This window comes from Sarcophilus harrisii, chromosome 4, assembly GCF_902635505.1.
Source record: "Sarcophilus harrisii chromosome 4, mSarHar1.11, whole genome shotgun sequence".
NCBI classification, from domain to species: domain Eukaryota; kingdom Metazoa; phylum Chordata; class Mammalia; order Dasyuromorphia; family Dasyuridae; genus Sarcophilus; species Sarcophilus harrisii.
Window position 1 is genome coordinate 155,034,043 of NC_045429.1, and position 27,775 is coordinate 155,061,817.

The window sequence follows — 27,775 nt, forward strand, 5'->3', positions numbered from 1 at the left end:
GAGCAAATATAATAAAGATGACAATATTACCTAAACTAATCTATTTATTTAGCGCTATACCAATCAGACTCCCAAAAAACTATTTTAATGACCTAGAAAAAATAACAACAAAGTTCATATGGAAAAACAAAAGGTCAAGAATTTCAAGGGAATTAATGAAAAAAAAATCAAATGATGGTGGCTTAGCTGTACCAGATCTAAAATTATATTATAGAGCAGCAGTTACCAAAACTATTTGGTATTGGCTAAGGAATAGATTAGTTGATCAGTGGAATAGATTAGGTTCAAGGGATAAAACAGTCAACAAATATAGCAACCTAGTCTTTGACAAACCCAAAGATCCCAGCTTTTGGGATAAGAACTTACTGTTTGATAAAAATTGCTGGGAAAATTGGAAACTAATATGGCAGAAACTAGGCATTGATCCATACTTAACGCCGTACACCAAGATAAGGTCAAAATGGGTTCATGACCTAGGCATAAAGAATGAAATTATTAATAAATTAGAGGAACATAGGATAGTTTACCTCTCAGACCTGTGGAAGGGGAAGGTCTTTATGACCAAAGCAGAACTAGAGATCATTACTGATCACAAAATAGAAAATTTCGATTATACCAAACTGAAAAGTTTTTGTACAAACAAAACTAATGCAGACAAGATTAGAAGGGAAGCAATAAACTGGGAAAATATTTTTACAGTCAAAGGTTCTGATAAAGGCCTCATTTCCAAAATATATAGAGAATTAACTCTAATTTATAAAAAATCAAGCCATTCTCCAATTGAAAAATGGTCAAAGGATATGAACAGACAATTCTCAGATGAAGAAATTGAAACTATTTCTAGTCATATGAAAAGATGCTCCAAGTCATTATTAATCAGAGAAATGCAAATTAAGACAACTCTAAGATACCACTACACACCTGTCAGATTGGCTAAGATGACAGGAAAAAATAATGATGATTGTTGGAGGGGATGCGGGAAAACTGGGACATTGATGCATTGTTGGTGGAGTTGTGAACGAATCCAACCATTTTGGAGAGTAGTTTGGAACTATGCTCAAAAAGTTATCAAACTGTGCATACCCTTTGATCCAGCAGTGTTACTACTGGGATTATATCCCAAAGAGATTATAAAGAAGGGAAAGGGACCTGTATGTGCACGAATGTTTGTGGCAGCCCTTTTTGTAGTGGCTAGAAACTGGAAACTGAATGGATGTCCATCAGTTGGAGAATGGCTGAATAAATTGTGGTATATGAAAATTATGGAATATTACTGTTCTGTAAGAAATGACCAACAGGATGATTTCAGAAAGGCCTGGAGAGACTTACACGAACTGATGCTGAGTGAAATGAGCAGGACCAGGAGATCATTATATACTTCAACAACAATACTAGATGATGACCAGTTCTGATGGATCAGGCCATCCTCAGCAACGAGATCAACCAAATCATTTCTAATGGAGCAGTAATGAACTGAACTAGCTATGCCCAGAAAAAGAACTCTGGGAGATGACTAAAAACCATTACATTGAATTCCCAATCCCTATATTTATGCACACCTGCATTTTTGATTTCCTTCACAAGCTAATTGTACAACTTTCAGAGTCTGATTCTTTTTGTACAGCAAAATAACGTTTTGGTCATGTATACTTATTGTGTATCTAATTTATATTTTAATATATTTAACATCTACTGGTCATCCTGCCATCTAAGGGAGGGGGTGGGGGGGGTAAGAGGTGAAAAATTGGAACAAGAGGTTTGGCAATTGTTAATGCTGTAAAGTTACCCATGCATATATCCTGTAAATAAAAGGCTATTAAAAAAAAATAAAATAAAAGCATACTAAAGATCACATTGGTCATCACATTTTCAACTCTGAGCTTCTACTCAAACTACATGAATCAATAACCTTCCTGTTTTCCATCAAGTAGCTTTCCATTCAAATTGTTACCTCATTTCTGTTAGACATCCTCTGAGAAACCTTCAGATAAACATATTCTGAATTCCAATCAATGATTCCTCACCTGGCCCTCACTTATAATAACTATTGTGTATCTGAATGTTTATGTTGCTTAAAAACCTGTCTTCATTCATTCAACAAGAACTACCCCTAACAGAATTAAGGTAGGAAGTGAGTTTTGTTTTCTCTTTTGTTTTAATTCTGAATTTAAATAAAACAAGCATTTCCATAACAAAACAGGAAAAAAAGATTGTATATGATATTGCAAATCTATTATACACTACTTGTTTTTCCTTTTGAATACATAATAGTTATCCTGTAATTTTCCCCCATTGTAGAGATAGCTATTATTAGATACAAAAAATATATATCTACACATACACAGAGGTAAAACCATACTTCACATATTTCTATTTATCATTTCTTTCTCTAGATACAGATAGCATCTTCCTTCAGAAGTCCTTTATAGTTAATTTGGGTATTTATAATAGTCAAAATGACATGGTTGCTCAAAGTTGTTCTTAAAACACTATTGCTGTTATAGAGTATTCTCTTGGTTCTTCTTGTTTTCTTCTTGATTATTCCATGCAAGGTTTTTAATTATTGAGCTCATCATTTCTTATAGCACAGAAATATTCATGATCATATATGATTACTTATTCAACCATTCCCCAACTGAGGAACATGCCCACAATTTCTAGTTCTTTGCCACAACAAAGAGAGCTGATATAAGGATTTTAGAACATATAGGTCCTTTTTCTTTTTTTTTTTTCTTCTAATCATCTTAGGAATCAAATTCAACAATGGTATGGTTGGATCAAATGATATAGACAGTTTTATAACTCTTTGGGCATAATTCTAAATAGCTTAGAGAGACTAGTTTTAAAGGAAAGATAATGGGTCTTATTTGATACATGGTAAATTTGTGAAGAGACAGTGATGTGGGACTAGATTTGAGAGGTATTAGAATTGGATACATATATTTGGAAGCCATTTGTATAAAGATGAAAATTGAATCTATGACAGCTGATGAAGCTATGGAAAGAGAGTATAGAGAGAAAAAAGAAGACATGAGACAAACCATAAGTAGCAAGATATAGATGGTGATCTGGAAAACAAACTAAGAAGGAATACATAATCTGAATAAGTTCCAGACTATAACTGGCATAGCTAAATGGCACATTGGGTAAGAGTGCTAGACCTTGTGAACTACCTGGCCTTCCCCAGCTGCCTACTACCTTCTGCCTAATGAGCACTTCATATGTTGTCTCTATCTTAATATGGCTTTCTATGAGTACTTTGCTGCTTTTGTTATTTTCTGTGAAATAAAGACTGTCTTTTACCTGGGGGGGTTAATAAAAAGGAGTGCTAGACCTGGAATTAGGAAGACCTGCTTTAGACACTATAATCTAGAATGAGTCACTTAAATTCTATTGGTTTCTTCATCAGTAAAATGGAAATAAAAGCACTTTAAAAGACTATTATAAGAATCAAATGGCATAATGTTTACACTATTTACAAAACTTAAAAAGCTTTATAAATACTTGCTATTAGTTGAAGTTAGATTGTATGATTCAAATTGTATGGAAAGAAGTTGAAAGAGGAATGTTGAAGCAAAGTTAGAGGATGATATGATTAAATGATAAAATATAGCAATATGGAATCTTGGGGCAAGGATCCTTCTGGTGATACATAGAGAATCTTCTCAATGGAATATAGAGCACATCTTCATATATGGAATTATTGACTTAGTAGAGGCTGCCAAGGAAACAAAAACACTATCTCTAACAATCACTGATTGTTGTTGCTGCCTATCTATATTGCTGATATAGGAAAACTGAAATAATTTGCACTATTATATTAAGATAACTAGAGACAAAACCTAGAGCTGAACAAAGCTCTAGGTTTTTAAGGACCATGCAATAAGAACTGAAAGATGGCCAATAGAGTCAATAATAGCCAAAGTAAAGGGAGTTAGGCTGATGTTGACATGAACTGACAGGTGCCCACAGTCAAAAAGCAAAAAGCAAAAAGCACAAAGAAAAGGAGTTTTCTGCTTAAAGATGTGCAGTGTTCCTCTGAGAGCAAAGCTATACGACATTAGATTGAGAGTGGAAAGATGAAGTCTGAGAACACATAGGTAAGTAAGAAAGCCTAGAAATGAACTTGAATGGTCTTTCATTGATAGAAAGAGCAGTAGGTAAGCAAGCTTTAGATAGTAAGCCAAGAATAATGCAACAATGGCTGATGAGAGTATGATCCAATGAAGCCAATTTAGAGATATATTCTACTAGTATTCCATGGTTTGAGTAGTTTTCAGAGGAATTACCCTAGCACAGTATACTCCACAGTATACTCCAGATAGAAACCCCACTTGGTTCCTTTTTTAAGTGACTAAAATGAGGAAGTGTGCATACCTGATTTCATAAGGATGAATTTCCCTGTGGACTCTGCAACTCAAAAGATAAAGTTCTTAAGTAAAAAGTGAATATATACTATAAGATTCATTCCCTGACCTACCCCTTTTTTGCCTGTCACACCCTATGCCACCATGAGAGATGACAATTAGATCTTGCCTTCAAGGCAAAGCCATTAAAGAATAGGGCCAGACTTTAGCTATCAATATTCTCTGCCACATCCTCAAACAAAGGGGGGCAGAAATTATTTGGTAAAATTTGAACAAGAGACTGGTAAGAGCAATTACTATTAGGACAAATATATCTCTCAGTTTCTGGGGATGGCAAGAGGAGGCCCAACACCTGTGACCCTATTAGATAAGTGAAAATTGATGGCATTGATGGCTTTGAATTAACATTATTAATTGTTTATTATGTGTAAAAGGACTGTACTAAGTACTAAGAGCATTAAAAAAAGGCAAAACACAAGTATAAATAAGTATGACTCCTAAAACATCGGGTTGATGAATAAAGATGCAATACAATAAAAGTTTAGGTATGTGAAAAAATATGTACCACCAGAGCAGTAAAATCCTTTTGCTCCACTCAAGTCTAAGGCATCTATCCCCTAAAGGACTTCCCTTGGTAGTCCTGGTCCATACATGTTTCTGAATCCAGACTTAAGAGATTTCAATAATGTGTATACTTAAAGCCAAAGTCAAATTTTCCTAAAGAATTATAGAACCAAAAGAAGACCTCAAGACTTCTGCCGAGACAGTAATAGCCAGGAAAGAGGTGAGAGACAGGGTGTCCTGATGGATACTAGGACCAGGTTGCTCTCATATTGGAGATGCTCAACAGGTAAATGGAGACACTCCAGTTTCTATAAAAAATTTCAGGGAACAAATCACCAAGGAGAGGGCATCTTTGCTCAAGCACAAGTAGGTAAGTAAGGTAATCTTTTGTCTGGCTCAAATTTTTGGTGGCTACTCAGAGGGAATATGTTGTAAAATAGATATTATATTCACTTGAGGGTAAGTTCAGAACAGGCCCTTTCAACAACCTCTCTGATTATCCGGGGTAGTGCCAAATAGAAATAGGAGATATAATATGTAGTTAACACAAACAATATCAGTTGCTAAGATCTTTTTTTTTTAATTGGAGAACATTATTCCCTCTCCAATGATGGAAACAAAAGAGACCAGATCACTTCATTATGATGTCATCTTCTTTAAAACCTGTGAGAAAGGCAGATGGCACTGTCAACATAGAATGTTGCTAGACAAGTTATCATATCTTTCTTTGCAGCTAATCCTGATCTCATTATTGTGGTTGATCATCTAGTGCAAGTCTAGGGTAAGTGGTATATGGTTGTCAGTCTTTTGGTTGGTGTGTTTTTGGGGGGATGAGATTAGTCAGGAACAATTTACTTTCATTTAGGAAAGAGATCAAGATACCTTCAATATTTTCTAAAGGGCTATTTGAACTCTCCCTCAGCTTCCATAATCTGGCATGCAGAAACTTGAATGAGGCTTCCCTTCATGAGGGCACTGATGTATAGCACTACACAGATGACATAATGTTAATTTGGCAAGAGGAAACTATAATATTTGAAACCCTGTATATGATGTCCTTCATAAAGGATTAGGGGTGGGAAAACAACTTTAAGAAAATCAAAGGTTTAACATGCTCAGTCAAATTCTGGGGAAGAGTGGTTGGGTATAGTCCAAATGATTCTGGCACAATCTGGAATAATCTATTGATACTTGCCTTCTAAGAATTCAAAAAACAATCCCCAAATTTACCAAACTCTTTTAGTTACAGTGAACTCATAGTTCCTACTTTGGTACTCCATTTACTGAAATGCACAAAAATCTGCCTTTTTTGAGTATAGACCAAAACAGGCTACAGCCCTGGAATGCTTTAAATGCAGTATTCAACAGCCTTTCTCTGAGGAGTCTTATGACCATGTTTTGCTTAGTTTTGTTTTTTTAAACTTTCTATCTATAATATAATAATATAATGTCTATAATAATACAGCCTGAATGGAGTCTTTGACACACACTTAGAACTAGCAGCCAAACAACCACTAGATTTCTGGAGCTGCAAGCCTCCTAAAGGGATTGTGAACTTACAATAAGTTTTGAAAAGCAGTTACACACAAGGTGGGCCCTAACTGCTACTGAACAGATAAAATTTGATAATTTTTTTCCCCATCACCTAGAATAGCCTATTATGAGTTGAGTAATAAAAGAGCTATATCTCATCCTGGGTGGTAACCAAAGGCCTGACTTAGTGTTTGAAGCCTAAAGAGCACAAGACTTAATAATCAAAGGCTCTCCCTTTTGGTGTTAGAACAATTGAGAAGTGTTGCTAATATTTCACTTTACATACAGTTCCTTATAAGGCATATCAGCAACAATCAGAAATATTATACATAGTCCAATGAACTGAAGAATCATATTTATGCTTTTATGAGAAAAGCAAAGGTTGAAGAGGAGAATTCTATCACCAAACTGGACATGAGAGCCAAAATACCAGTAACATATATCAGTAGAAAAAGAACCTTCTCCCTAAGGAAGAGACATTTACTTATGTCCAGTTATATTCCTCATGCCAGTTAGAGTAACCATCTCTGAAATCCCAGTATTATATGATCGTATCTACTTCTGATTGGCAAATAATTATATTTGTTGCCTCCTCCCTTCTTGAGGCAAACAATTATTACAACTGCTCCTTATTCAGAATGTAGCAGTGCTGTATCAGTCAATAGTTACTATCAAAGTTCTCATAGAAAATCTCCTTTTCCCTTATGGAATTTCCTGCACCACTGCCTCTTTTGTTGCAAAGTTTAATGGATTTTTATCCCTATTAACATGACTAGGTTTTTTTTTTCATTACACTGAAATGGCTAATTATTTTTATATCATATAGGCATTGTTACAGTGTTTTTTTAAGGAATTTACATCACCATGAAGGAATCTAAGATTTATCCTATCACATCTGCTAGTTTTGTTTTGTTTTGTTTTGTTTTGTTTTTGTCTCCAGCATCATCCTCAGGTAACTGGAATAGATTTTCAAGCCAATAATTTCATCATCATGCCTCTAATTACTTGGGTTAGATTTTTCACTTCCCAAAATCTACTGTAGGAAACTATTAAAGAAAGGAGGGAGGGAGAGAGAAAAGAAGAGATGGAGGGAAGAGAAAGGATTCCTAAGGTACTTAACTACTAATCAATGCTACCTTAGAACAGAGAGCTCTCCAATCCAGCAGTTTCTCAGTACTAACCATCAAAAAGACTCAACTAATAAATGTGGAATTCTTTTAGACATAGTCCTGGTTGACTCTGTCAAGCCTTTCCTTGTTTCATTTTCTGTATGAATTCACTTAAGCTTCAAAATATCAGATGTGTTTAGGGGGTCCTTATTACCATACCAGGTCCCCCTTAATTACCAATTCTTTTTTCTCTAGATGGTTTGGACAATGCTTTGTCATAAAGAGTCTGATAAATAATGAGGTAAAAGTGTTGGAGGCGCCTTACTTTCTAACAGTGTGAAGGAACTTAAATAGTATCAATATAATTAAATTGACTGTGAATTGTCCTGAAAGAAAATGACTCTTCCAGCTGACTTTGTGGCAATACTGAATGAAGTTAAGGGAGAGTCCTTATCCTGGAGGTGAACTGAGTAGTCCTTTGCAGATGTCTGCAAAGGCAAATCTATATATTCCCTCTGATGTACTTCTCTAGAAGATGATAGTTTTATTGTAGCTCAGGAAACAGTGAATGGGTGACATTACAGGGAAAGTCTCAGTATCAAAGTAGATCACAGTACTTGGTTGCATGAAAGTGTCCTCTAAACTCGTTTATTACATATTATCTTGACTTGAAGAATTATCCAATGTATCAGAGGTATCATCATCTGTCCTAAGGCTCTGATGTTTCTGAGGCTATTCTTCTTCATCATCATCTTATATGAGGATACTCATTCTAAACCAAAAAGACTGATCATCCTTCTCAAAACATATACAGAACAAATATAGATTGCTGAGATAAAAGATTCATTCCTTCAAAAGCAGGGAAGCAAAGCTTCTGATTTCTGGTTTTTATTGTCTAACACATTTGGTCATTCCTTCAAGGAGCCATTAACTTTTTAGTTCATTTGTTTACTTGATTGGATTTTATCCTCATTATACATTAGGTTTTTTTCCTTTCTTGTTTTTCCTATCCCAGATACCCTACATTGTGGAGATTAAGGGCTTCTAACAGAAGTCCTATAGTCATAGTATAAAATCTTTGAATATCGTGTAGATGTTTGCCACCAATATTATGAAGTACATTGGACTCATTATCTAACAGATTCCCTTCTCCCCCAATGTAAATTAGAATAATTCTTTCCCTGAAAGACCAGAAATCCATCCTTGACTAATCAGGGGACTAAATTTCTGGTGGCCTTAGGTCCTGTTGATTATGATTTCCTGTTAACCTGGGGGGTGGGGTGGGGAGGGGGATATAAAAAAAATCTACATAAATGGAGAAAGGGTCCTTCAGACATAGCTGATATCCAAAAGGATAGACAAGACATCACACCTTGCCTGGCTGACTAAATGTTTTTCCTAATGGAAGTGAGGGAAACTATATTCTTAGACGATATCTTTTTAAAGCAATTTTTTGTTAATGGTTGAATAATCTATGAGTTTTTCAATTCATTTTAATATTTGACCAAAATTACCAGGGGATTGACTTGACTCAGGCCCAGCTGACAACATCCTAGATTATACAGGCAATCAGTCCAAGGAATACACAGGTTCTTCTGACTCAACTTCCAATTTTCTTAAGTTACTATATCTCTAGAGGGCTATGAAATAGTCTCACAATGTCTAAGTGATGCCAAAGCAATCCATCATTTTAATTGGTTTAATAAAAAAATTAGACAAGACATTAGGAAGAAAAAGCAGTTAAATTTGGCACTTAGAAATAGCACTCAGTACACTAATATCATCACTTTTTTTCTTTTTAATATTTTACTTTCCAGTTACATGTAAAACAACTTTTTTACATTTGTTTTTAAAACTTTGAGTTCCAGGTACTCTCCCTTCTTCTGTCTCTAATATCCCCCATTGAGAAGAGACATGTGAAGTTACACAAAACATTTTTTTATAAAAGTCATTCTGTAAAAGTAAATATAGATTCTGCCCTCCCCCCCAAAAAAAACCCCAAAAATAAAATAAAAATATCAGTTATTTCTCTGGAGGTGGATATTATATTTCATCCTAAGTTTTTCAGAGTAGTCATAGATCATTACATTGATGAGAATAGCAAAATCATTCACAGCTGATCATCACACAGCATTTCTATCACTTTTTACACAGTACATTTCACTTTGCATGAGTTCATGGAACTATCCAGGTTTTTCTGAAAGTATTATGTTCATCATTTTCAGCCATTCCGCAATTGATAAGCATTCCCTCGATTTCCAATTTTTTGCCCTGAGAAAATAGCTACTAAAATATTTGTATACCTATAGATCCTTTTTCCTTTTTTAGCTCTTTTAGGATTCATGTCTAGTAGTGGTATTATTAGGATAAAGAATATGCATGATTTTATAGCCATTTGGCCATAGTTCATATATTTTAATCATTTATCAATTAGGGAATAGCTTTTTTATATATAAATTTGATCCTGTTCCCTACACATTTGATAATCAGGCTTTGATCAGATAAACTTGATTCAAAATTATTTTCAAAATCACTATCACTTCCTTTATTTCCCCCTTCTACTTTCTTTCTCCATTCACTCAGTCCCTCCTCAAAAGAGTTTTGCTTTGATCACTTCCTAGCCCAATATGATCTCTTTTTTAACACCCTCTTCCCTTCTCATATCTATTTCCCATGCCATTTTCCTGTAGGATGACATAGATTTTTAATATCTATATTGGCTGTGCATATTATTTATAATAAAAGTATATTTACCTTTTCTCCTGAAGAATTATACTCAGTTTCATTAAGTAATTGATTCTTGGTTATAATGGTAATTCCATTGCTCTCTGGAACATCATATTGTAAACATTATCAAAGATCTGAACAAGGGTTGCACTCTTTATGGGGTTGCATCATCTTATGTTGAGATGATATTAGAGAATTTGGCTTATGAAATTTTAACCCCTAGTGATTGGAAATCTATAGCAAGGTCATGTTTAGAACTTGGACAAAATTTGTTGTAGCTTTTGGAGTATAGTGAAGTATGTAGAATACAAGACCAACAAAATAGGCAAACTGGAGTTAATATACAAATCACCTTTGAATATACAAATAACCTGTAGCAGGTACAGGTTATTATGCAGACACTTTAGCACAGATTAATTACTCTTTGACAGCATATGAGCAATTTCCTGCTGCTGCTGCTATCAAAGCATGGGGTACCTTCCCAGGAAGACAAGATAGAGGGGAAGCCTTCTCAAAAATACCCTGAGGTCCAAATGAACCCTTTATTGATTTCGTGGGACATCTGCAGACAGCTGCCATACAAACTAACGGTGAAAATGTAGCAACAGAAATTATGACAAGACAATTTGTTAGAAAAAATGCTAATAAGGTTTGTAGAAGAATTATATTAGGGGGGCAGCTAGGTGGCGCAGTGGATAGTGTACCAGCCCTGAAATCAGAAGGACCTGAATTCAATTCTGGCCTCAGACACTTAACACCTCCTAACTGTGTGACCCTCCTAACTGTGTGACCCTGGGCAAGTCACTTAACCCCAATTGCCATAGCAAAAAAAAAAAAAAATATATATATATACAAATATATTAGGACTACACAAGGATGCTCCTTTAGAGGAGATCACACTGTGCCACAGGGGGCACAAATGTGTTTTATACCCAGGTTGTGATGCAGAATATGGGAAGATGGGGTCCCTCTTGGCAAGGGATTTCCAGAGAGACACATCAATGCTTTCAATGTTGTAAAATAGGGCATCTGAAAGCTCAATGTTGACTTAGAGATAGAGTGAGAGGACAGGGTAGTAGAACAAGATCCCAAATCCTGTGTCCAAAATGCAATGGAGGCTTCCATTGGGCCTCAAAATGTAGATTGACTCAGGGAAACAAGAGGTGGGTCCCAGCTCCAGGGCAAAAAACAGTGTTATATTACTAATTTCCAAACCAAAAGGAGTATTTCTTCTCCTTTATTGACCTGAAGAGTCAAACTCTTAAATAACAGGGTATGCTTCTATTCTTAAATCAGATATATCCTGTCCTTCATTTTTAGTTTTAACTAGTGCCTTTTGTAATTTTGTCATAGGGAGTAGACAAAGCTGCTTCATGGAGTGGTGCTGATTGTGTCACTGCCCTTCCCACTCCTCCTTCTCCCTCCACCCATGAAGGGTTAATTGAGGAGGAGGAGGTAGGTCAGGGGATGGGGAATGCCCTAGTGGCTCCTGTTGTGAAGCACCACATTCCTTAATTTCATCAGCACTGTACTTAATTCCTTTCTTGTCTAATTCTTTATGCTTTTCAGCTGTTTTATCAGTACCACACACACCCCCTTTCTCTTTCTTCTTTTTCCTTATTCTATAATTTAGGTAATTCCCTAAAGTCAATTGTATTAAGTTTTATGTATAGAGAGAGAATAGTTCTTTAGGAATTGAATCAGGATCATTATCATTGCAATGTTCACTTAGTTGCTCTCTTACGAATTTATATTTGCCTCTAATACTTCAGCTGAAATACTAGTTTAGCCTTTAACAAAGTTTCCTGCTTGTTTATTTTTGTACTCACCCTATTTTGGGGGGGGGGGGAGTGGGGAGAGGAGAGGGACTTCTCCACTGAACTCACTATCTTGTCAGTAGGATGAAGGTCCTTAGTCCACATTCAGGCACCTATATGTAATGTTCTGGTTAGCTTTCTGGAGGGCCTTTGGACCAGCCTTGGTTTCAGTGGAGGGATGAAGGAGGCAGGAGAGCCACCAGAGGCTAGTCAAGTCATCTCTCTCAAACTGAAGGAGACAAGACAGCCACCACGAGGGTCTCCCTCCCAGATCTCTTAGCTCTTATATATTATATACTTATAATAAAGTATATCATCATAGGTGTCAATCTTGTAGAACAGGTGTCAACTTGTAGAACTATACTAAGTACTAAGTACATGTAAGTAGAGAATCATTATCTTAATTCCACTGAGTTAATACCTTGTAAGATTAAATCAATCATACTGAACTAGAGAACTATTAATCACTATGCTGAACTAGATAACCATTGTCTTATCAATTCCACTGAGTTAACACCTTGTTGTAGGATTAAATCAAGTTCCTGTGCTTTACAGCTTCCTTCATACCCTAATGTATCAAACCATTCCTGACAAGTTGTGGGCTTGTCTGCTCTGTGGGCTGAGGGGTCTGAAGACTGCTTCCACTGCTACACATTCAGAGATCCAACTTCCAGGGGGCTTAGACATTTGCAAGCCACCATTATTGCTTCCACTGCTGTTCCACTATCACTGTTGATTCAGTGGTCCCCAAACCCACTCCTGGTTTGCCCAGCCTTGGGCCATGCTGGCTCAGCCTGCACTATGACTGTGTTCCAGTACCAATCTGATAAAACAGATCTTTCCTGCTAACTTTCTAAGCTGTTTTTAGCTGGCAAAATGTTCCACTCTGTCTTTTTGTGGATTCTAATGCTCTGAAATTTGTTTAGAGTCATTATTCAAATGTTTTTGGAGGAGTTTCGGGGAGAGTTTGGATGAATCCCTTTATTCTGCCATTTTGGCTCAATTCACTTATCATTACTTTTCAAATTGTCTGAATATCTTTTAGGACTGATCTGGGAAACATAACAGGTAGTTCATGAATGTTGTATCCAAGATAATGTAGTAAAATAGATACACACACACACACACACACACACACACACATAATCACAGGTATCATAAACTAGTATAGGACTTCAAAGAAACAATTGAGTAGATTAAAACAAACATTTTATTAACAAATGATGAAGAAGATAGATTCCTAGACTAATTTCATATATAAAATAGAACATATTGAAGTAGTTTGAGCCAAAATATGAGGTTTTATTTTAATAGGCTAGTAGGTGAAGCTTAGAAAGAAAATAATAAACATAAGAATGTCTAAGTGCTTTAAAATTATCTTAAATTTGACAACATTCTGCCAGCATATTGAAATGTAAAATGAAAAGTACAAGCAAGACTAATTTCAATATCTCAGTGAACAAAATTCACTTGATTTCTAAAAGTATGAAAGCAGAATTACCATCTGGAAATGTTTTATATTTTTTCCTAATTTGACATATCTATAAGTAAATAGTTTTATACATGTGCTTTTTTTAGAAATCAAACTTAAAGCTAACATTTATTAAACAGTGGCTAAGTGCTTTATAGAGCATGTAAAAGAGACAAAATTCCAATCCAAACATTTATTAAACACCTATAATATGAAAGTCACTCTGCTATAGTTTGGAGGATACAGTTGAAAGGAAAACCAGTTCTAGTTCTCAAGGAGTTTATATTATACTGAGAAATTTAGGCACCTGTTGCTCTGTTATTTTTTTCTCTCAGAATCCTTCTGCATTATTACCTAGTTTTCACACATCACCTACTTTCCATAGGAAGGTTAATTGTATCTGTATACATGCCATTAATTCTATTCCCTGAAATTACCTCTAGTATTTGTCACCCCATCTTTCTCATAAATTTTCAGCACTTTCTTCCCTCCTAACTAGACATAAGTCTTCAAACATGCCCAGATTAGTCAATGATTAAAAAGATAAATATTCACAGATAAAAAGATATATATATATATATATATATATATATATATATATATATATATATATAGCCTTTTTGTTTCTTGTCCTTTTGGGATGAGCAGGAGGATAATGTGAGGTTGATAAATATGAGCAAATATGATATCATCAGAAAAAAAGAATGGAAAAAGAGGATTGCACATGATACCAACTTATAGTTTAGATTTTTAAATTTTCTTTATAGTATACAATAAATTTAGCACATTGCCTCTAAAGCTACCCTATTTAACCTATGTTTCTTTATAAACCTCCTTCAGCCCTTTTGTGTACCTTTTTAAAAAAATCTTAAGGGATGCCTTTTATTTTTATTGGTATTACTTTAATTCCAATGATTCTTCCCTTGCCCAAAATTAAAAATAAAAACCCATTCTGTACAATCAACAAGAATAGTGAAACTAAACACACCTATACATTGACCTTGGCTAAATATTTATGTCACATTCTATACCTTGAGCTCATCATCTGTCTTCAAAAGGTAAGAAACATATTTTATCATTGGTTCAACTGAGTAATTGTGGATCGTTTTATTGATCAGAGTTATTAAGTCTTTCAAATTTGTTTTTCTTTATACGGTGTGGTAATTTCTGGTTTGTTTGTTTTGCTGAGGCAATTGGGGTTGAGTGACTTGCCCAGGGTCACACAGCTAGGAACTATTACGTGTCTGAGGTCATATTTGAAGTCAGGTCCTCCTGATTTCAGGGCTGGTGTTCTATTCACTGCACCACATAGCTGCCCCATGGTATGGTAACTGTAAAAACTGTTTGCTTGATTCTTTTCCTTCACTTTATATCAATTCATTCAAGCCTTCCCAGTTTTCCCTCAATCTATACCTTTCTTTTTTTTCCTATGGTATAACATTTCATTACATTTATATACCACAATTTATTCATTTTTTCCAAATGATAGGTTCCATGTCTTGGTTTTCATTTCTTTGATAAACAAAAGAATGTTCTTCCCCTCTTTCTTTTATTTCTTTTGATAGTAAAAAGCCTAGTAGTGTTATCATTAGGAAAAGTAATATGTATAATTGGCTTATTTTTTTAAAAATATAATTCCAAATTGCTTTCCATAGTGGCTAGACCAACATTCATAAATGAAAAAAATAGAGAGATGAGAGATTAAAAAATGGATTGGTATGCCTTTTCTCTCATGTTTTTCCAACATTTTTTTTTTGCTCATCTTTGCCAATCCTATGTGTATGAAGTGAAGCCTCAACATTTTTTTTTAAATTTGCATTTCTCTTTTTATTAGTAAATTGTATGTTTTTTTCACATGATGGGTGAGAGCTTTTGTTGTTTTTTTTTTAATTGCCTCTTCCTTTGATCATTTATCTGTTGCAGAACGATTCTGCTCACAAATATGTGAACCAGTTCTACATGTATGTATATATGTGTGTATATATGTATATATTTACATATATGTATAAATATATATGATAACAGACCTTTATGAGAGAAACTTAATTCAAAGATTTCTTCCTTTAATTAACTGTCTTTGATTCTTTCAATACATCTTCTATTCAACCTCAATGTCTCTTCTGCTTCTATGCTAAACTTCTGGGAAATGTTGACTACAGATTTACCTTCACCATCCTTAAAATGTGATAATGTATGTAGAGCACTTTGCAAATCCTAAAGCATTACATAAATGTGAGCTAATGTTATTTTCCATTATCTACTCTTTCTTTAACCCTTTATTAACTTTTATTCTCCTTCCCATTCTATTGAAACTGCTTCCTCTATAGTCAGTGGTAAATTCCTAAGTCTCAAATGGCCACTTTAAATGGTCAATGACCACTATAAAATTTTATTCACTGTTGACCACTTTCCCCTACTGATTATCACCAACCTTAGCTTTCAGGATACCATATTCTTCTGCCACTCCACTTATCTCTATAACCATGTCAACAAGCACTTATTTAGTACTTATTAGGGATCTTAGTGGGGTCTCTAGGTGGTCCAGTGGAGATAGTCTATAGATTGGAGTCCAGAACACTTATTTTCCTGAGTTCAAATCAGACTTCAGATACTAGTGTGACCCTGGAAAAAAACACTTAGTCCTATTTACCTCAGTTTTGTCATTTTTTAAATTAGCTAGAGAAGAAAATGGTAAACCCTTTTATTATCTTTGCCAAAAAAAAAAAAAATACCTAAAAGGAATCACAAAAAAATTGGACTTGACTGAAAAAGTGATTAAATAACAACTTCTCAAACACAGTTATTTACTAAGTCTTGTCAGTTCTATTTTTATCCTGTCTTCCACACTTTTTATATAATCTTTTATATAGTAGACACATATACTGAATGTTTATCTAATCAATGAATGATGAGCATTATAGCTCACAGAATAACATTTTATGGATAACTAGGTGGATGGAATGTAATAAAAGAAATTTCTTTGCTAATGCATATAATATTCATTAAAGATAAATGAATGATCATGCTTAGCTCATTCATTGAATACATATCTATTTAGTTTTTATCAAGTTCAAGATATTTTTCTATATTTGAAAACAAATGAGCCATAGGCTTTGTTTTTGTTTGGTAGAGGACTGTAAACTATAAAATGTGGCTATTTAAAAGAATAAATATGAGAGAAAGACCTGCATTTTTAAGCACTTATTATGTGTCAGACACTGTGTTAAGTGCTTTACAAATATTATTTCATTTGATCATCGTGACAACCTAGAAAGTAGGTACTATGATAACTCCCATTTTATAACTGAGGAATTTGAGTCAGGTAGAGGTTAGGTGACTTACCCACTCACACAATTAGTTGTCCGTGGTCTAATTTGAATGCGTCTTCCTGATTCCAAATTTAGCTCTCCATACACTGCCTCTGTGGATGAAATAGTAGTACCAACAAGATAATTAAACTGGATCTTAGTTCTGAAATGTCATGAGAAGATAAAATTCACTTTCTTATAATTATATCCCTTAGTCAATGTTTCTATATTTTATGAACCTCCTTCATTTTATTAATTTTCAAGAAATACAATGCATTAGCACAAACTAAAATAAGGTAGATAAAGAAATAGTCATTTTCTTTCAGATAATGTATATAGTAGAGTAGTAGCTTGGCATAGTAAATAAAAAGTATTTCTCAAATATAGGAAAATTTAGGTTCTGATTTTATGTGACTACTTGTGTGGTGCTAGCAAAGTTTCTACAGAAATTTTCTGAGACTAGAAGTTGAAAAGAAAGTATCACCATGAGAAGGTAAAAGTTTTTTCATCCAGGAATTCCCTACACCAATGAAGTCACAAGTCTAGTCTCTACCCATATCTCTACCCATATATAATAAGCAAAAGCATATCAATACAGCACAATAGGCATCGATTGAAATATTGGGATAGACTATTCCTACAGATTGTATTATAAAGCTAGTCTGAAGAATTAGGGAAGACATTTAAATATGTTTGCAGGAACCTTATGATGAAAAGCTCTAGTGTTAACTTGCATTAGCAATGTGTGTCTCATCACTCATTTGTAGAGGGACATTGGGAGCCATTTAGAGCTTCAGCTTTGGCTCTGTCATCTGTGAGAAGACCATTTAATGGCATACAAACTCGTTGCTAATAATCTGGGGAGAACCTGGATCTGTTTACAGGATTAAACAGCCAGAGTGGCCAGAAGGAATAATTATACTAGGATAAAAAAGCTCACATCTACACACAAATTATGATTTTAAAACATTTAATGGTAGTGAAGAGTAAATTATTTAACTATAACCAGGGATAAGAGCAGTTTGGTAGCTATTGCTTACTGCTGTAAATTTGCCTTCCGTTTGCATTTCCTGGCTGCTGGCTCTGTTTATTTAAAGTCATTTTGAATGCTCTGCTAGAAAGGATTTCAGTGATATTGCCAAATTTTCACTAGATTAAAAATGTGCATTGCTGATATTTTTATAAACAGTGCACACTGAACAAGAGCAATGTGCTTTCGATATCAATTTGCAACTCTTCTCTAGTCACTCTTTGCTCTGGGCCTTGTCACTTCACAGAATTTGTTCAACCTGGTTATTTCCAATGAAATGTACCAGGAAACTTATATTGAAGTACTGTTTATGATTTCAATGCTGAATTATGTGCCTCTCCCCTAACCCTCTAATACTTGTCAGAAGATACTGGCAATTCATCAAAGGAATGTTTGATTGTCTAAATATTTGTGAGAAAAGTTTCCTCAGAAGCAAAGTTCCTTCCTCTTTACAAAATAGGAAAATAATATAAAATACATGTACAGGTATGTGCCTGTATGTATAAACGTATGCATGCATGTGCACAAATATGTTTTATGCATGGATAGGTTTGTTTATGTATGTATATACATACATTTACATGTATATCATATATTAATATCATATCATATACACATATAGAAGTGATATATATATACAGTAGATATTTTAGTAATAAATAATTTTAAATAAAAATAGAATTTTAACATTTAAAAATAAAATTTCGTTAATTAAAAATCTTTTCATGCAATCATAAAAATTAAGTGATAGCATTGACTTTAGGATCGGCATTGTTTTGGAATTCTCAGATTCTTTCTTACTTTTCATTTTTCCTTGGGTTACAAAATCCACAGGCATTTTATTAAAACAAAGCTTGCTTGTACTAGGTTTCCCAGAGAGGTATAGAACCTGACCTGAAAAACAATGAATCAGCAGATGAGCAGAAGGCAAGGGCTAAAGCAATGGGGAAATAATAAAGTGTTAGAACAGCAGGATTAAACTGGGACAGCCAAGCAAAGGTGGGAGCAAGGTATGGAGAAAATAGAAACAAACTGCTGGAGTAAATTTGTACAAGCAGACAGATGACAGAAGATCAAGAAGAAAGCAGATAAAATACAAGAAAGTAAAATAAGAAACTCGGGGCGGGGGAGGGGGGTCGGGAGGAAGTATCAAAATGATAGTGTGAAGATATTTACAAAACTTCCCTGATGCCTTGAGGTCACATTGATCTTTTCTGTTTGATTATCTGTGCCTGTGACATTTTTGTCACTTAAAAGGGGTGGCAGTTTAAGTGCAAGTTCTGGGAATAATTGTCAATTCTTCCCTGGTACTTTTTCTTCACCAGCTACTGTTGCCACTAGGCAATTAATGGTATATCGTTAGAATGATATAGGTAAGTCTCTCTTCAGTCACGGAAAAGCAGGGATGTGCTATGTGATCCAAACATGCATTTGTTTGTTTTCTTTTTAAAATAAAAAAATGTAATTTGTTTTTTTAGAAAATAATATAAAGTAAATTTAATTTTCTACTTAGAAAAAATCAAATTAGATTAATATAATTAGAGCTTAAAAAGCAGTTATTGCCTTAAAATGACATTGTGAGGTAAGTAATATTACTCCCATTTTATGGGTTAGGAAACAGATTCTCAGAAAAGTTAAGTGACGTGCTCAGGATCACACAGCTCATGATTGATATAATTGTCACTCAGAGTCCAGCATTCTTTGCACTAAACCTCTTCAAGAAAAATAAGTCTAAAGGAATAAAAATAAAACAACACATTTATAGAGCACAAATGAATGATTTATGAATGAATTAGTACCAATTTTGTACCTTGACACTAACTAACTAAACATGAGTTTATTATCTTGTTCCCATTTAGGGATGGCCTCTGATCATTTTTACTACCTCTGACTTATGCTCTGTCTCAGATTATACTCAGTTGATAGTACATATGTGTTAAATACATTAGAATGTTTCTGCTACTGTGAACACTGTATTATAAATTGACAAATATTTATTGAACCTCCACTTAGATCCTATTCCAATGCCTTACACAACATGGATGTGAACCTGGGTTCTCAAAAGCTATGCCAAGAGAATTCAAGTTTTGGCAGGTCTTAGTAAACTTGAAAATCTTGGCTCCTGGAATGAAATTTACATATTTCACCTGAATACCATATATGTACCTAAAAATCAGACAACTCATCATTTTCTAGTTTGACCAAAGTGGTGTTTTTTATTTTATTTTATTGTTGTTTTTAGTTGCCACCATGGCAACTAGCAGATGCAAATGATATATCAAGAGGTAGCTTATTTTCATTTCATCCATACTTGTGATGAAATTGCAAACTAAACTGAATATGAAACAGGAATTTTTAACTTCTTTGTGTCATTAAATCTTCAGAAAAATGTTGTTCAATGCAAAAAACAAAAAACAAAAAAAAACCATGAGATTACAAAGGAAACCAATTACTTTGAAATACAGATCACATATTATATATATATATATATATATATATATATATATATATGCACATACATGTATATATATATATATATATATATACACATTTTATTTATACATATATATGTGTATAGGGAGGTTCAGGTTCACATTGTGTTCAATTTGCCAGTCTGAGGTCCAATGTGTTATTGTTGTTGTTCTCAGAGAAAATCATGGCATGAGGAAGGTGATACCATGGCATGTAAATTAATTGGATTTCAGTGAGGAAGGGCTGTGCACAGTCACCAGTCTCACTTTCTTCTCAAGTCCAAAAAGGTGTTAAGCATTAAAGGGAAGATAGGGTTAAGATGGGCTATTATTATGAAGCTTCTCTAAATTACTGCAATAACCTACTTGTTCTCCCAGACTTTAGTCTCTCCCCTCTCTAATCCATCCTTTGCAACAGCTGTTAAAGTAATTTTCTTAAAGAGCAAATCTGACCCTTATTCAGTAAACTCCAGGGGCGTCCTATTACCTAAAAGATCAAATATAAACTCCTCTGTTGGGTATTTAAAATCTTCTATATCTGGCTTCAATCTACCTTTCCATCATAATTGCTCATTACTTCTTTCCACACACATTTTAGTCCAAACAAATTGATCATCTTGTTCTTCTTCATTTATGGTACACAAAATATCTGCCTTGATTTTTCATTAGCTATTTCCCTTTGCTTGGAATGTCCTATCTTCTCATCTCTTATTAATTTCCTTCAAGATTCAGCTCAAATCCCATCTTCCAGATCCCCCAGTTGCTAATACCTTTCCTGATCCCCCAAATCACCTTGTATTATCTATCTACATAAACAATTATGTATTTGTGTGTGTGTCTACATATGTATATCTGTGTTCATGCAATAATTATTTAGACTAGACTTTAAGGTCCTTGAGGGCATTCTAGACTATATAGCACCTAAAATATCACACATGAATATTATTTATTGTTGATATTTTTTGCTAGGAAAAAGTTAGGGAGATGTATTACTTAGACCAAAGATCTGAGGAAATCCTTGAAAAAGCTATTAAGCTGTATTGGAGACTAGGGTAAAACAATGAATATAGAACAGGTCTCTGGAGCCACTGACTAAAGAATATAGGAAAAATTTATAGCAATGGTTAATCCAACAGTTCTCTTGGGCTCCTATTTCTCTTTAAGCATCTAAGTAGAAAACTTATACTCTTTACCTGACTGTCCAGGCTTTCAGGATTCAAAGGACACAATGTTCGTCTTTGACCAGACGGCTTCATCCTTAGTATCAACTGCTATGATTTAGTATAATTTGACAAGATCACTGTCTGGTAGATTAAGAAACTACTTAATGGTACATATTGCTTACTTGCTTTTAAGTGAAAAAAAATTTTTTTTTGAAAAGATGGATAGATGTAGATTAGACCATATTCCAGTTTGAGAGATTCAAAATAGATTAAATACTCACGTGAAAACTTTAATGTCAGATGGGAAGGAGGACTCTAGACAACCCAGGGAACCATGCTTGGTTCTAAAATATCCAACATTTTATCAGTAACTTAAATGCACAGTTAGTAAGCTTATCAAATTTGAAGATGCCAAAAAGCTAAAAGGATAATTAATGTGTCTGATAACAGGATAAAAAAGATCTTGACAGGCTGGAATCTTGAACTAAATCTAATATGATAAAATGTAATATAGATAAACATAATGTCTTATTCTCTCATTCAAAAAAGCAGCTTTGTTAGTACACATTAAAAAAACATGACTCAAAAAAAAAAAAAAAAAAAAAAAAAAGCTGAACTTTAGTAGATACCAGGTTCTGGATGTTAGTAGCAGCCAAATATAGCAACTGAAACTTGGACTACATTAAGAAAGGAATAGTAGCTAGGATTGGTGGCAGATGTTCTACTCTGACCTGGTCACTGCATATTTTAAATATCAGGTAATCAGTTCTGGGTGCCATATTTTAAAAAACAATGATAAATTCCTAATTATGTAAGGAAAGGCAAGTGAAAGACTTCAGGTTCACATGTAGAGGTACTGAACAAAATCCTAGCCAAGAGAAGACTTAGAATGAACTCTATAGTTGACTTCCAGTATTTGAAGCATTGTCATGAAAGAAGGATAAAACTTTTGTTGTTTGGTTCCATGGGAAAAAATAAAAAATAAGAGGCAGATGTTGTAAGAATATTTACATTTGAATTTTTTTTCTATTAATTAATGGTATCTAAAAATAGAATTAATTTCTAAGGAGGCAGGTATTTTCCCATAAAATATATATATATATACTTTTAAAGCAAAAAAGTGGATGATCATAAATTAGAGATGTTACCCAGGGAATGACCTCTGATGTTCCTTCTAGTTCTGAAATAATGTGATTTTGAGTACCTTCTTTACATTCTCCAAAGATTGAGCTTCAGGTTCAATCCTTTTAAATGCTTTTAAAATCTATTGCAGATGGAGATCTTAGTCAAAGGAACCCTGATGCTCTGCTAGATGGTAGTAAGTAAACCAATTCAACTCTCTAAACTCTCAGTCTATAGTGTACTTTTAATTTCTTTTTTTAAAAGGAAGCACATATGGTCTCTGTGCCTGACCCAGCTGTTACTAATTCTTGACCACGCCTTCTACCCAGAAAGTGATACAACCTCGTTAGAAAGATCAAATCCTTATTTCTCTTGTACTATTTAGAAAAATAAAATAAAAGACTTGAGAAGATAAAATATTTAAGTCCCCACCCAACCTCCCAATCTTGATGGTAAGATAAAATGAGTTCTGTTCCTTACTGCACTCCTTTTTATGACATTAAGTAAATAGCTTAAATTCTCCCAAACCTCATTTAACTAACTTGTAAAATTGAGGAAATAGCATGTCTTGCCAACTTCACAGAGTTGTTGTAATGAAATCCTGAATGAATGAGGAAGTTGCCCTTTAAGGTCATTTGTAGTTTTAATCTATGATCTCTAAACTTATATAATTCTATCTATAAAATTATAATTATATTATAAATTATATGATTTTTTATTTATCATCATTACCATCACTACCTCAAAATATGACAGTAAGTGGAAAATCTGACTGATCTTCTATAGGAAACCAAAAATAGAATGCCAAAAAAAGGAAACCAAAAACTAAAAGTTATATGTAAATTTAAGATTATGAAAAAATCTAAAAGTTAATCTAATAACTTTGTAAGAAAAATATTTTAATATTAAGAGAGATAGTGTGGTATAATTGATAAAGATATGATCTCAGAAATAGAAAGCCTAGATTCAAGTACATCTTCTGATACTGGGAGACATCTAGGTCGTACAATGGCTAGAACACTGGGGCCAAAGTAAGGAAGGCTGCAGTCTAAATCCAGTATCAGACATACTAGCTATATGAACCTTAGGCAAATCACTTAAATACTATATGCCTCAATTTTTTAAATTGTAAAAAGTAGGGATAATAATATTTACCTCAGAGTTATTTTAAGGATGAAATGAGATAATATTTGTGAAAAGCTCTTAGCCCAATGCTTGGTACTTAATAGGCATTTAACAAATGCTTATCCCCTTTCTTCTCTTTTCATAATATCTTAGTGCTCAAGGTAACTCATGAAACCTGTAAATCATAGAGTAGATGCCAACCTGAATACTTCCATATCTAATAGTTACTTATATTAAGGAAATCATGGGTCTATTCCTTATTCCTTATCCCTATCTCTGTTTTAATATTGATAATGATTTAATATTGATGATTATTTTTCAGAATCCATAACAATTTAGGCAAAATAAGGCCATATACCCTATGAAGCCCTGAATGATAAGGAACTAGCAAATTGAATATTTTATCTTTTTTGTTTCTCAAGGACCTCCTCTAATCTCTTCTTTACCCTAGAGATGGATAGCATCCCCTTCAGACTGGAGAAAAGAACCAACCATTGCTTGGTTACCTTAATTGTATTATATTTATAGTTCAAGCCTTCCTGAAAATAGAGAATTAAGTGTTTTGGTTTAAAAGGTTTTAGTACTTGTTATTGAACTGTGAGCACCATGGGAGAATAAAATTAAATGAAAGAGAGGAAGTAGTTTTCAAATGACTTTACTATTTACTTGACTTAATTAGAGCAATAAGACATTGGAAGTAAAATTCATCAGGTATGCAGATAATCAAGAGTTGATTCTGGTATTTTGCATACTCATTTATCATCAATGTCTTCTTTTTTCCTGTCAAAAGTTGTCTGTAGTATTCGGACTGCATGGAAATTGCCAATTTCTACATTCCTTTGTAATTTCCTGATTCTGCCTGCATAACTCTTGGATATTGTTTAAATAGATATGGCATTTTGTATAGTGTTTTCATTGTAAAAATTACTTTTAAAATAATAATTGATCATACCAAAATTAGAATTGAAAGATCAAAAAAATCAAAAAGAAAAAAAGTAATAGTTGCAGTTTTATTGTGAATTATACATTCTGCAGCCTAAGAATTCAAAGAAATACATATTATCTTTTGAAGCATGATAAGGAAATGAAATCTCTGAGGGAAGGGAAGGGAACATGATTTCCATAAGGGAGAATGATGTCTGTTAAAGCTTGGTTCTTTAAAAAGGCAATGAATCTGGAGACAGAGGGTCTAGATTCAAATCCCAACTCTGATGTTTAGTGCTTGTTTCTTCATGTAAAATAAGAATTCGATTAAATAGATATGCTTCTTCTAGGGCTCAATTGCAAATGCACATGCAATTAAAAAATAATTCATTGTGACTTTCACAAAAACTTTCAAATTTATATACCAAAAAACATCAGTTAGTATAGAGACTGTGGGGTTGAAAGAAACTTTATTTTGAATATATGTGAACTGAATTAGAGAGAGGAAAAAAGAATAGAAATAAAAACATATTTTCTCAGAAGTTTAACTGTGGTTCCCCAGGGATCTGTAGAAGGTTTAATCTAATTAAAATTACCAACAAAATCTCAAGATTAGAAGACATGACATTAGACTGTTTCTAGTTAGACCAGTGAGGGGAAGGTCATTGTATCTTCGAGGCAAAAGATATTCCCAAAGGAACAATGTGGCATAGGAAAAAATGTTTTAGATTCTGAATCAGAGGACTTGAGTTCAAATCCTAACTAGACTAATAATATGACTTCAGTTAAATTCTCAATGATAAGTGCTCAAAATATATAAATAGACACACAAACTATAACAAACATCTGAAAACAGTTCAAAATTGTTAATTGTAAAAGAAATATTCATTAAAAAGCTATAAGCATTACTTTATATCCATGAAATTCACAGTGATAGTAAGGAGAAACATTTAATGTTGACAAAGAAGTGGGGAAATAGGCCTATTAATTCATTGCTGATAGTACTGTCAATTGGTCTATTTTGAAAATTAATATAGAATTATGCAAGAAGAGTTGTAGTATTATTCATATCCTTTGGCTTAGTGACACTAAGAATTTATTAACAGGAAAAAAGGGCTTATAGGTACAAAAATTTTTACAGAATCAGTGACATCCAAAAGTTGTAAACAAAGTATAAGCCTAATGATTGGGAAATGATAAATAGGAAGAAATATTAGAAGACATGCAAAGTGATGGATCTAAAAATAGATGTAAGAAAATAATAACTTAAATTTATATAGCTCTAAAATGCTTTGGGTTTTGTAAAGTACTTTATCTTATCCTTACAACAACCTTAGGAGATAGGAAGTTTTATTAGCTATCCCTATTTTACAATTGAGGGCACTGAGACAGATCAAAGTTAAATGGTTTACCCAGAATCACACAGCTAGCTAGTAAATATGTGATAGTGAACTCAGCTCTTCTTTAGTTCAAGTCCAGCATTATATTTACTGCACCACTCAGGCACATTGCATTTTAACTAAGTAAAAGGTAAAAAATAAATGGCAGTAAATCTCAATTTAACTATACTAGACTAAACTGGTGCTATATTATTAAATTTAAAATGTGCAAACCTTTCTTTCTTTGGAACAAGTAAATTGTAAATGTTTCCAGTAACATGAGATATCAGTTAGTGTAATCATTTTTATATTTTGTTTTTGCTTAGTGTTTTGAGGAAATATATTTGTAATTAATTTTTTTGTTTCTGTTTATCTATTAAAATAAAATTTACCAATAAAGACATGAATTATAACATCTTATCTGAGAGAGAATCAGGAATCCTAATTAAATGATTCTCAAACTATTTACAATCCGATGTTTCTACAGCCAAAATAACCAACAAAATTTTATTGTAATCAAGAAGTATTGTGTTGAAAACAAAACAGGAAGTATAATTATAATTTTGATTAAAAATCATGATCTGACCCAGCTGAAAGAATATAAGAACCTTGTAGTAATCATTATGCTTCTTCCCTTGTCTTAAAAAAGAACAGGGCATAATTCTAGTTGTCTGACCAATTTCTAGCTATAACAACAAATTCTTTGGCATCAAGTCACCCCATAATTCTTAAGAGCTAAAAATATAAATATATAAAGTGATACTTTAATATGAAAACATACTTTAATGTTCTTATTCATTAGTATCCCTTCCTCAAAATCTCTCACTTTACTAGACTTTAAACTTTACCATTATTAGTTAGTTTCGAGAAGCACGGGATTCCTGAAATTGGATAGTCCTCCTAATATCACCAGTTTTCCTCAACTCTAGCACAGGTTTGGATACTTCTATCCATGACAAAATACTCAAATTTCCAGATCTTCCCCTGTCTGGAACACTCTTGAAGCCTTGCAGTCTTTTTGCCTTTTTATTACAACTCATTTTCAAAATCAAATTACTGATTTCATTGATATGTGTACACTCTGCCCAATGAGGAAGATCACAAATCATCCATGCAATCTTTTTTTGTGAGATTCTGGAACATGTACTTCAATAAGCAATAATCATAGAGAGTTTTGGATTTTGAATTCTTTCTGAATGTCACTTCAGATTAGAATATCACTGGAACTTTTTGCCTCATATGCCATAATGTGATATAGCTGCTTTTGGGGTCATAACATCTTCTCAATAACATTTTTAATACTGTTCCCCCTGTATAATCATCTTGCTTGTAATATGATGACTCCCATCTTCAGTATCTTTTGAGTGAGCCTCAATTTTAATTCATCATAGACTATAATATTCTATGATATTAACATAATATTGATATTCAAAATAGATTTTGCTTCAAGGAGAAGCTTGTGGTCAGTCATAAGAAATTTACAGTTTTCTAAAGGCAATCAGTCTGCTCCTCACTTCTGAAATCTACTTATTGTCCATTTGTGGTTTCTGTATAAAAATATTTATGCTGATAGACTAATTTTGTAGGTTGTTCTGTCAATTCCAAATCTTAAGATTTCTCATCTACTTAGCAGTGGGTATTTCCCATGTTCTTTTTTGATAATTA

General features: G+C 33.5%; 2 long non-coding RNA genes across 2 annotated transcripts in view; one reads left to right on the top strand and one right to left on the bottom strand.

Moving 5' to 3' along the window:
* LOC116423131 overlaps positions 1-3,645 on the bottom strand; it is a 132,609-nt gene extending 128,964 nt beyond the window's left edge. Inside the window, exon 1 of the long non-coding RNA XR_004233597.1 lies at positions 3,505-3,645. This is a non-coding gene — a long non-coding RNA (uncharacterized LOC116423131). The remainder of the gene's footprint in view (positions 1-3,504) is intronic.
* A 1,968-nt stretch (positions 3,646-5,613) lies between these two features.
* The window catches only part of LOC116423132, a 32,729-nt gene continuing 10,567 nt past the window's right edge, over positions 5,614-27,775 (top strand). Inside the window, exons 1-2 of the long non-coding RNA XR_004233598.1 lie at positions 5,614-5,712; positions 22,834-22,878. This is a non-coding gene — a long non-coding RNA (uncharacterized LOC116423132). The remainder of the gene's footprint in view (positions 5,713-22,833; positions 22,879-27,775) is intronic.